This window comes from Pituophis catenifer, unplaced genomic scaffold, assembly GCF_029215685.1.
Source record: "Pituophis catenifer annectens isolate HBS135680 unplaced genomic scaffold, rPitCat1.0.hap2 SCAF_1, whole genome shotgun sequence".
NCBI lineage: Eukaryota > Metazoa > Chordata > Lepidosauria > Squamata > Colubridae > Pituophis > Pituophis catenifer.
In genome coordinates this window covers 89,594,842-89,607,376 of record NW_027256881.1, presented here as the reverse complement: position 1 = coordinate 89,607,376, position 12,535 = coordinate 89,594,842, and positions in this window count along the sequence as shown.

Here is a 12,535-nt window from a genome sequence, read left to right as displayed (position 1 = left end):
CGCCTTGCTCGCGCCCACACCTTGCTTCTGCGCATGCGCAGAAGCTTCTGCACATGTGCCGATCGCTTCTCATAACGTCAGGATCAGTGGGCGGGGCCTCCCGCCAGTTTTACTACCGGTTCTATAGAGCCGGTCCGAACCGGGGGCAACCAACCACTGGTTAAAATACATAAATAACATGTCTCAAACAATATTTGTTTTGCTTTCACATTTTTAGAGTCAGAATAATTTATTTCTTCATTTACTGTTCTTAATTTTGCATCTGGATTGTTTTATTTCCTCCAAGTTCATGAGGTCCATAATTTTAAAAAAGAACAACCACATAAACTGCTTTAAACTTGTAAAAGAGGAACAACCCTTCTTTGTGCCAAATTATCTTTAGCTGTTTTTTTTCCCCTAAGTTCTCAGCAACAAAGCTGTCTCGCAGTAGCCATAACAGTCATACTTGTCTCATTTGCTGTGAGTCTGCAATGAATTTGGAGTAGTGGTTAAGTACCAGGAGATTGTGAGTTCTAGTCCATCCTTAGGCATGAAAGCCAGCTGGGTGATTTTGGCCTGGTCACTCTATCTCAGCCCACAGGGTTGCTGCTGTGGAGAAAATAGGAGGAGGAAAGAGTATTACATATGTTCCCTTGAGTTATTTAGAAAATAAGAAAAGTGGGAAAAATAAAAAAATAAGAAATATAAAATAATAAAATAAAATAATAAAATAAAATAAAATAAAATAAAATAATAAAACAAAACAAAACAAAACAAAACAAAACAAAACAAAACAAAACAAAACAAAACAAAACAAAATAAGCGTAAAGATGCCTTTCTCCTGAATTCCTTTGTTCTTTAGTTTCAATTGTCATTCAAGCAAAGTGAATCTCACTGCATTTTCCCTTCTCTGCACTAGCAGCAACTGCAGGTGGGGCACAAGAACAAAAGCGGCATTACATACTGTACATCACAATGTTGCATGCATGTGCAAAAGGGGTGGAGCATGCACACAAAGGCCATGACGTTGCTTTCCTCATTCTGACCAAAGTAGCCAGTTCCTTTGGACACCCATGCTTTTCACATTTTCATCTGATTTTCTCCAGAAAACTCTTGCTAATGCCGGGTTCTTTGTATTTTTCAAAGAAATACCTAGGGCTGCCTAGGCCTTGCTGTTGAACAATCCACTTTCTAAACATTGTCCAGATAGCTACTGTAGCTTGCTAATGGAGCTCAAAACTATGAGTTCAGCAAGTGCTTCTGTGCTGCAGTACAGGGCAGGAAAAAAAAGGCACTCCTTTTTTTTTCTCATATGTCAAACACTTCTGAGCAAGATTGTCAAACATTATCTCTTTTTTCTTTGGAGCAATAAAAGGTGGGATGGAAAATTAGACAACTCCCCATTCTAGTTTTGTACACGATGGCCTCCACGGCTCAGCTCTGAAGGCTTAGTGAGCATTGGTCATCGTTATGTATGGCCAATAACTCCGCTTTTACTCTTTTAAATGTATCCCCAGATCCAATTAGGCTACCTGAAAAACTTCTAGTGAGAAAATGCAAGATTGGGAGGATCTATTCCGCCAGTTCATACTGGTTCGGTTGAACCAGTAGCGGAAATCGCGAGTGAGACTGTCCACCCACCCTGTCTCTATGCCGTCCTATTTAGGCACGCAAAGCAAGCGTGCATTTACGGGTAAGAACCAGTGTAAGAATATTGGAAACCCACCACTGGATGTATTATAGGGAGATGCCACAGTTGAGTGGAAGAGCATGTGTAGCTTAAAATGGTCCCGCCTCAGTCTGGCCAGCCTGAGGTGATGGGCCCAACCTGGAATCTGAGTTCCCTTCACTGTTCAGAGAGATATTCCAACACAGGCCCCACGGGAGGGCAAGTGTACTTGTGAGTGATGTGATGTAGGCATGAACCTTGTGAGGTTTGTGGGGGTTAGGTTAAAGCCAAGCTTCTCTGGAATAGCCTCACTTTAACTCTCTTCCCAGAGTTAACTGTAGCCCCACTGCAATTCCACCAACAGGTAAAAACTGCTTTATTTCAATGTACTTTTTATGATAGCTGACTTCTGGAATCTATCTTGGGTTTTATTTAAGATGTTATTTTTGCTTTTGGTGATCATTTTAAAATATTCATTGGATTTTAATTCTTTTTTATTATGAGTATTATTCTTGCTTTTTGAAATTATATACCACTCAGAGTCCTTTGGGACAGATTATATGTCCTACATACATACAAACAAACAAACAAACAATAAAGGGCCCAGCTTGCATCACAATATGAAGTCACATGTTTGGTGTGTTATTTTGCCATTTCTGTGTCTAGGAACAGATATCTAAATATGCTAAGGAGCTGCTTTTATGATGGTACAGAAATTCAAGCTTCTTTTTTGGCAAAACCAGCTCCACAGAGGAATACCTACTGCTGGCTCCCTTCATAAATGTTCCTCCAGCTTAAACATCCAACAGCTGATCAGTAGGTCCCAAACGTAAGAATATTTCCCCTAGTTTATTTCATATATACATACATACATACCAGGAAAAATATATCTATCATCACCAGTGGTGGGTTTCAAATTTTTTTACTACCGGTTCTGTGGGTGTGGCTTGGTGGGCGTGGTGTGGCTTGGTGGGCGTGGCTTGGTGAGCGTGACAGGGGAAGGATACTGTAAAATCTCCATTCCCACCCTACTCCAGGGGAAGGTTACTGCAAAATCCCCATTTTCTCCCAATCAGCTGGGACTCAGGAGGTAGAGAATAGATGGGGGCAGGGCCAGTCAGAATTTTTACTATCGGTTCTCCAAACTTCTCAAAATTTTCGCTACCGGTTCTCTAGAACTGATCAGAACCTGCTAAAACCCACCTCTGATTATCACTATCACCATCATCATCATCTACATAACAATGTGAAATCACAGCTGCCAGTTCTTTAGCTGGTGTTGGTCTTCATATGCATTGAATTCTTCCCAAGAATCTGAGATGTCATAATGTATTGGCATAGTATACGTATGTGCAGATCCAAGCAGTGTGGCCTTTTGTAATTGATGGAAATTTTGTCATTGTGCCTATTTTCTAAGTGCAGTCCAAGATCTTTTGGTATGGCACCGAGTATGCTGAGGACCACTGGGACTACTATGGCCAGTTTATCCCATAATCTTTCAACTTGAATTTTTAGATATTTATATTTTCTGAATTATTATTATTACTCCTAATCCTGCTACAGTATTTACACACAACCGAGCAGATAATTCTGACTAGATTTGATTCTTTTCACTATCAGATCCTTTCCAAGGATATAGAATAGTCAAAGATGATGCAAAAGTGGAAGCACTATGCTCTGTCTCATTTTGGGTAGACCAGGTTGCTCTGATAGACCGGTCTCACCAGAAAAACACTTAGTCAAAGACAGAGGTGGGTTTCAGCAGGTTCTGACCTGTTCTGGAGAACCGGTAGTGGAAATTTTGAGTAGTTCAGAGAACTGCTAAATACCACCTTGACTGGCCCCGCCCCATCTATTCTCTGCCTCCCAAGTCCCAGCTGATCGGGAGGAAATGGGGATTTTGCAGTAACCTTCCCCTGCAGTGGGGAGGGAATAGAGATTTTACAGTACCCTTCCCCTTAAGTGGGGTGGGAATGGCCACTGCCATGCCCACAAAGCCACGCCCACAAAGCCACGCCCACAGAACTGGTAGTAAAAAAATTTGAAACCTACCACTGGTCAAAGAAAATGTTTTAATAAAGTTGCTTTGAAACCAATGCAGCTTTTTGTAATTGATGAATTGAGATTCCATCTACTCCTATTGCATTCAGATCTTTTGGTTATGGCCAGGCATATCAACCACTTCGGTACTGTTGTTTTGATTGTTGTTGTTGTTTTTATTATTTTATGCTGTTATTATCCACAAATTCTGAAAGAGAACACCATAACAATGTTCCATTCAGTTAAAAGTCAACTGAAGAGCACATTAAGCCATTATAATGCAGTGGCTTCACAAATGCTGCATGTGACCACTTGGTTAGACAAATCTATTGACATGCCAAGAAAAATGCTCTTTATTTTATCTATTGAGGAGTACATAACTGTTGCAAATTTGAAGAAAGCCCTTCTTAGTTTCACTTTCACCTTGAATCTAAACTGTCAAATATTCCTCTTAGGTGGGCCTCCTTGTATCTTATCAAAAATATTTGATTGTATTATGTTTGAAATAACATGCAAACTTAGAAACTCCCTTAGCTTTTAGCCTGTCAGGATGATTAAGCCCTGGCTAAATTTCAAAACCCACCTAGAGGCAAAACTTATTATCTAATAGTACAAATTTTGGAGAGCTCTTATCAACAGCAGTATGTTACATAATGAAAATGGACAAATCTTTTTACCCATTAATTCTTTCTGTAACTTACAAGAATACTTTGTAATTTTCATAAAGTTCAGACTTTTAACTACTCGGGCATATTATATCTGAATGGATTTTATTGTGTTCTACATTTTTTTCTGTGGTGTTACCCAAAGAATCTTGCAAATTAAATGTGCACTGTTTTGTTTCTTTCTTTTTTTTTTCTTGGTTTATTTTAAAAAGAAATTGTCCACACCCAAGAATCTTTGCACATGAAATACTGGTGTTAGGATCATAAATTCTGAACTATTATTCATTTATATGTTCTTATTTAGAGCAAAATTCAGCCAAAGTTAAGATTTTTTTAAAAAAAAATCACTGATTTTAATTAAGAACAACTATTTCAGCAAACCATTGGAAAGATGTAGTAATATTTGTCATGGGAAAGGCTTATGAGAACATTGATGCATCCACCATTATGTGACCTGATGACTATTTGCACTGGAGCTCCTCTCCTTCTTTCTGCAGTATCTCATGATCAGCTCTGGATGCGTCATAAAACTTTTGGAACAAATTTTGAGGTCTCATTTAGGGCAGCAGCCGTTTAATTATTTGAAAAAGTATCATAGATAGAAGAGGATCATTGGATTCTACCATAAGATATTTTAGAAAAATGTACAATAGAAAAATTAGTGGGCATGCTGTAGATTCATTCTATGAAGAAATGTCATCTAATGGGACCCAGGAGATATGCCTACTCTATTGTGGTGCCTGCTGTCTGAAAGAGAAAAAAAACCCAATTCTCCCAAGATTTGAGAGAACCATATCTTGGGAGAAAGGTTTTCCTAGAGGTTAAAATGGTTGGGAGAATCACTCCCAACCATTTTAACCTCTAGGAAAAGCTTTAAAATTGCCTTTTCCTCACTATTGGAGTCAGAATGTTAGGGCAGTCTAATCACTGCGGTTCAGTGAGAAATAATTACTTTAAGTGGATCTTGGTACGTCACATATTGCATACCATTTTGATGGTTTTGTTTTTGTGGTAGTTTTTTTTTCCCGGGGGGATGGTTGATCTTCTCTGTTGTTAACCATCTAAAGGCAAGGGAAAAATGAGGGGTCAAATAAATAAGCAAGGAACTTTTCAATCTATGCTGAAGCACAACTATGAAGCTAAAATATAGGAAAAGTTCAGAAGAAAATAATACATATACTGGAGGTGGGACTTTCCAAAAACAAAAAAAGTTCAACAATGACACCAAATATCAAGAGGTCCCCTTTATTGAATGTTCAAGGGTCATTGGATAACTATCTTTCTGGAATACTTTAATTTGGATTCCAGGGCTGGATAAGGGACTAGATCCTTTCACGTTGTACCTCCTAGTATTCTATCTAGGAGGTATTTTAATTCATATTAATGCTCAAGCCAGTATATGTAGGGTTCCATGCAAGCTTCCCATCAAGGAGTTTCAGAAATTTGGATACAGCAAGGCAACCATACTTAGGACTATCAGATAGCTACCTTAATAGATTCAATGAAAAATCTTGATACTGTTGAATATCAAAAGAGCCCATGAGTTCTTCATAATGTACAATGTAAGAGTTTTTCCTCTCAGATTCCTTCCTCTCAGATTCCTAGAGGTTGTTCCTCAGCTCAGCAGACATGAGATGAAGCAAAGACGTTTTATTAGTTGATTTAAGAGTCGTGGACAATTTGACATCTCACATCATGTACTTTTAGAACAGCTTCCCACCACAATTTCCACTTTTCTCCTTTTCCTTAACCAAGATATCAATTTGAGGAAGTGAACATGGTGTGTGTATCTATATGCACACACAATACCTATGATCTCATGACAATAGAATCAGATACCTAGGTTGAAAACCAAAGTAAATTTTCTGCCACTCTTGGGGGGGGGGGGGGGGGGCGAGATCTAACTTTATAGAAATTCACTCGAAACTACTTCCCATTGTCACCTCTTCTGTAAACCCTGACATAGTTTTCCTGTGTCTGTAAAACATCTCAGTTCATTAGGCAGATGTGAGATAGCAAACAGTCCATCATGCCTCGTTCTTGAGAACCCTCTGGTGTTTCCCCAGGGGTGAGGGGGTGGAGATATTTCTTTCTATAGTATCATTTGCATAGCAATGGCTTTTGTCAAAGAGGGAGGAGCCTACTTTGATGAGTCATGCAGAAGAAACCTGACAATTTTCCTGTAAATTATGATAACATGCTTCAAATGACCCCTTTGTTAAACTTCCAAGCGGATTTCTAGGTTTTATGGCCTCAGCATATGCTTGCCTCGGATGTTTACTTCAGCGGAGAATCTATCAAACCAGGACCTTGAAAAGAATTAATCCCCCCTACCCCTGGCACAGAACTCAGCCCCAACAATTCAGATCTAAATATTTAGTGATGGATGATACATGTTTATAGAACAGAGGGCAGCGTGACATTTTAAAGGGGATGCAGAGCTGCTATAGTTAAACCTACATTGTCGAAAAGACATTGGAAGCTAAAGCGAAGCAGCTATCGGAAGCTGATAAGTCAAATGTGTTTTTTTTTCCTATGTACTTTCTTCTTTCTCTCGGCTCTTCCTGAGTTTTCAAAGTCTTTGTAGGGAAGGTTACGAACTGCCTTCCGAAAAAGAGATGTTCTGCTGACTCGTGAATATTTGCTGGTGCGTCCCATGGTTAAACTAATAGCCTCCTTGGGTGTCAGCCAAAGGTTACAGGCCTCTCAAAATATTCTAGAAAGGGGGGGGTGACTTTATCACCGAAATGAAGTTTCTCATTAGTAACCCTATGTTGTCTAATCTGTGAAATTGCATGATTTAACTCTTTTGTAGAGACAGCACCGGATGGCATTTGCATTCCCACAGGAAGTTATTAAAAGTATCACCGCGATAATTTCCCTGCTTTGTACTTTGTCCATAGGGTAAAAGGAAATTCATCATTAGATGAAACACATAATAATAGTGCCATACAGCGCTCACCATTATTAAATGACTGTCAAGAGTGATTATTATTTTTAAAGGACTATGCAGCTTGGGAGGGAGAGATTGGTCCAAAACTTTTAAAAGCCTTCTTTTCTTTTGCTTTTATATCAGAATTAGGAACATGCCTGTCTCTCGTTCACTTACATGTGATGAAATGAACATGAGCTTTCTGCGCAGACAGTCCATTTATCTTAGTCCTACCTATGAGTCAAACATTTGCTCAACTGTGGTCTAGCAAGACATAATGGCTTTAATTCCAAACACTGGAAAGAGGAAAGTTAGTCTTTGCCTATCCGTAAAAGGGTAGGGTTAGGCTTTGCCTACCCATAAAACATACTTCTTCTAAATAAATCTTCTTTTTGTTATAGTTATAAAGCCTATTTCACTAATCATTGCTCGGGTTCAATTCCTGCTCTCAGGAACATTCACACACATGAGGAGAGCGTTTCAACTTCCGATGTATAGAATATCCAAATGTTATGCAGATGTGTAGCCTCACTTCCAAAATGTCTTCCACCCCGGGAGCGAAGCATACATTCCAACATTGTGTTATGGCGCCTGCTTTGGAAGTGGGAGGATTTGCTTCACCTCACAACATCCAATTGCAGAGGCAACAGTGCTGTCTCCAGTGCGTAATCTCACTGGGAATGAAACCTGCTTTAAAAAAAAATATTTGTGGGTTTCACCCATTATTATGATTATTATTTTGTTCTTTTGCGTGTACACCAAGAGTTTATGCACAGGAGACAAATTCCTTGTGTGTATAATCACACTTGGCCAATAAAGTATTCGACTGTATTTTGTCTGCTTTGGCCATGGTAAAAGGCTAAGGTTTTGAATGAACCACATTTACCAGCCCTCTGAATTCCCTACTCCCCACCCCAGACCAGGGGGTTGGGAAGCATAAACTATCTCAGGTGCTGGCTGGATATTTTTATTGTTTTAATTATTGTTTATTGTTTAAATATTGTTTTAAATTTATTTCATTATTTTATATTGTTATTTTTATAGATTTGGAACTGTAAACCGGTCAGAGTCATTAATTGAGATGGGAATCTATAGAAATTTAATGAATGAAATGAATGAATGAATGAATGAAAAGACCACAGTGTTATCATTTTCCTGTCAGTTGAGTTGGAAGGAGACAATGGCAGACTCTGCCACTTTCACCATCAAATATGGTGAGGGCAAGAAGCAGTGATGGGGGAGGGGGGACAGGATGTTCTTTACATGCCAAATCTGAACTGGGGTAGTGTTTACAAGGTCTGGATGTTCCACCAAATTCCATTTTTGTGCCCCCACTCATCAAAAACCTGTCAACCGATTGACCTAACAACTACTACTTGTAGGCAGAGTGCTTCTCTCAACTGCTCCATAATGCTCACCAATATTTGTGCAGGCTAGATGCATGTGTTGCTTAAGTATTCATGGAGCTGGAGTTGAAGAAAGGGATTTTAGTGCATGAGAGAAACCCCAGCTATAGGGGATCGCAGAATTTTGACCTGCTGCCTGGCCTACTCTTCAAACAACTGACCACTAGAGGACAGTAAAGAGTGAGTATTTTCAACTCTTTGGGGGCTGCCATTTAGTCATTGGATTCATGCAGATGAAACATATTCATCAAATAAATAGAAATCACTTTACTGATTATGAAAAAAAATCACATGAGAGAAACTGAGGGGTCAGATTTGCCTGAGAACAGTAGCCACTAGAAAGGAAATTACATGCTACAGAAGCACAAGAGCTATGTTCTTTCAATTACATTAATTCAAGGTTGGGCTAGTTAGTTTGCATTCTCTATATTGACCAGTCAAGCAATCAATTTAAAAAAGGAAATATCTGCAGAAACTGAGTTCTGGTTTCTCTCACACCCAAATTGCAGAATATATTCAGAGTCCAAGGACTGGACAGAAAGGCACAGCCCCAGACCAAACCTGTTGGCCAGCTGCAGCTAAGGTTTCCATCCTTGATCATATCACCCAATCCTTGTTCTCCATGCACCATAGATTGCCCGGATGAGAAGTCTTCTATTCCCCCATAAAAACACTGCATTCATGATGGAACACATTGGGTCATTTCCAACCTGCCTTAGCCTGTGGGTTGCCCATTAGGTGAAGGTTTCATTGTGAGGACCTCTCCTCAGCAAATAGGGAGTTGACTGAGAGTTTTTGTATCATGGAAAGCAGGCTGTGTGGATGAGCCCCAAGTTGAAGCTCCAGATGGGAGACCTTGTACCCTCTTGATAAATAGTGAAGGTTGCACGCAAGATTCACTGAGATCATATTTAAGGGGAGGGGGTAGATTTTTGATCTGGGAATGATGAACTCCAGCAGACTTTGTGGGATGCTAACATTCACTCCTTCACAAAGTCCAGTGGAAATGGAACACCCAACCTCGTTTCCAGCAGAATTTATGGTGGAATTCTTTTACATGCCTAATGGGGTGGGTGAGCAAGAAGAGCTGTGCAGATGTAGCCTTTGTTTAAATACAGCAGCTTTTATAGAAATCTAGATCTAACCATTCTTTCCTCCCACCCCTTTTTATATATACACAAAATGACTGACTTTCTTATCATGCCAGATCTGCTGGTGTAACCTTCCAGAATACTTAGATGTGTTTTCAATGTAATTTAATCATATTGTGTTTCTTTGGAAAAAATATATATACTTAGAATGATTGCCTGTTCAACCCTTACAGTGCTTTGATCCCATGACCATTCCCTAGCCCTACAGGTATGTTCTATACTCCCCCTGTCATTGCACAAAAATCACTGCTTAGCAAATCAGTTGAGCGTACTGGGTGAAAGAAAAGGAAACCATTCATTTTCATCCTAGGAAATGTAATTCACATGGTTTGATGGACATTTCTCCATAGGAAATGTCCTTGTTCCACATGATTAGTTTGTATTGATTAAATGCAGTGCTTGCAGTGAACTCAAACTAAACTTTGCTTGAGTTTCTCATAAATACCTATGAAACCATGTATATATACCAGCGGTGGGTTTCAAAAATTTTTACTACCAGTTCTGTGGGTGTGGCTTGGTGGGAGTGGCATGGCTTGGTGGGCGTGGCTTGGTGGGCATGGCAGGGGGAGGATGCTGTAAAATCTCCATTCTCACCCCAATCCAGGGGAAGGTTAATGCAAAATCCCCATTTCCTCCCGATCAGCTGGGACTTGGGAGGCAGAGAATGGATGGGGGCGGGGCCAATCAGAATTTTTACTTCCGTTTCTCTGAACTACTCAAAATTTCTGCTCCCGGTTCTCCAGAATTGGTCAGAACCCGAGGTGAGCCCCACCTCTGATGTATACGGTATGTGTGCATTTGTGTGTGTATTCATACTTAATGACAAATGCGCTTTTGAATCTGAAGTTGAATATTGTAGTTTTAATTTTTTAATCTACACATTTAATAAACCGTCCTTGATTCAGCCATGAGTACCCTGTAACACATTACCTTGGCTTGCTTTCAGACTTCTGATTCATCTTTCACTTCAAATGTGGACGATTCAATTATTCATCAGGTTATGTTTTTGTTGGTAGAATACCAGACTCACAGATGGTTAGTGATAACTGATGTAGTGAGACTTTGTAAAGTGTTCTGAGGGTCCCATTTAAAACCACTGCCTTTGATGTCTTACCAGGATAAACATTTACCTTGATTAAGGCCCTCATTCTAAAAAGGAGGCAAATGTGAAATCAAAGCCTATTTTGCACTAGCATACCTTATGAACATTTTTAGTAGCATCAATTGATTTCCTGTTTATTTGGAACTGGCAGATTAATTCTAGTTGGGACATCTCTCCTTCCTATATATTTCTGTGGTTTTTCTGGGCTAGCAAGCTCAAGCACTGAGATCTGATGTAGCTACCTTCTTTAGAAAGATGCTCTCCAATTAAGTTGAATATGAATGAAACCCAGTTCCTTTATAAAGCGCCAGATTGGGGAAGGCTGATATGTATTCTCAGACAGAATATATAATGAAGTGATAGCAGTCTAAGACAATGTGTTTTCCAGCATCCCTGATTATTATTCAACTATGCACAGATGATGTCCTTCAAAACACCAATCATTGCATAACAATGGCAAAATGACACTCACTTCCCTTAATTTAAACATTCTTCTGTCTATCTGGCAGGCACACAGCCTTCTTAGCAATACATAGCACTGTAGTGCAGTCAGTATATGCCCTCCACAGTTTTCTGCTGAGTTGACATTGAGATCTCCTGATGATATGAATCCCGCAACTTACAAGCTGCTATCCTTTGATGAGATACCTCAAACTACAAGAGTATCTTTGGATCACAGCTTTTTGTTATGAGAGGGGGCCTATTTTTTGACAAGGTCCAACACTACAGAAAAGAGGGAGAAATCCTATTAAGAGACTCACAAGAACCATCTGATATCTCTGCCACTGGAAAACTTCAGCAAGTCAACTGTTTGCAGGGTAGCAAACAGAGGAAGACAAACACACCAAAAAGATGGAGGAAGCAAGAAAATTTTCTCAAAACAAAGAGGAACTTATTAATAACCTGATGGCTACAGTGAGGAAATATACTGACTATATAAAAATGAGAAAATTGGAAAAAACTTTCTAGCAAAGGTTGTACTACCTCTTCTTATTTATTTGGGGAGGTGGGGGAGAGAATAATTTCTCCCAAAAATTTCCAACATTTTCTGGGACTTCATTTACTTAAGAAAAATACCTGGAAATTTCTGTAAAATCCTTGGACTCTAGCAATATAAACCACAGCTGCACCAGTATAATAAAGATTCCTATCAAGCCATCATCAAATCAATATCACTGGGAGAAACACCTCTAATCTTCAATTCAGTATCTTACTTCAAAAGTTCACTAGAAGCCACTGAAGTGAATCATAAAGGAGTTCAGTGATATAATCAGAAGAAGAAAAGAATCTGTGGTCCACAAGCACCAGTGAAGTTCCTGTCATTTGTTTAGTTCCATTTCCTCTAAAAATGGAATGTATGGATCTGGGACTCTCCAGAAGTTGCTGACTGGAGGGCCACAAGCCATTCATCTTTGATTTGGGAGAGATACAGTAATTATCAAAAGTTTACTTTTGAGGTCATCACATGAAGAAGAAAGGAAACAATGCCCACTACTCACAATGGCTTGGCAAGAATAACCTTAGAAAATGAAAAGCTATTGCCAAGTGGCTCTGGTTACAGCAATGGACTTTTTCCAAGCAGAGAGAGAGG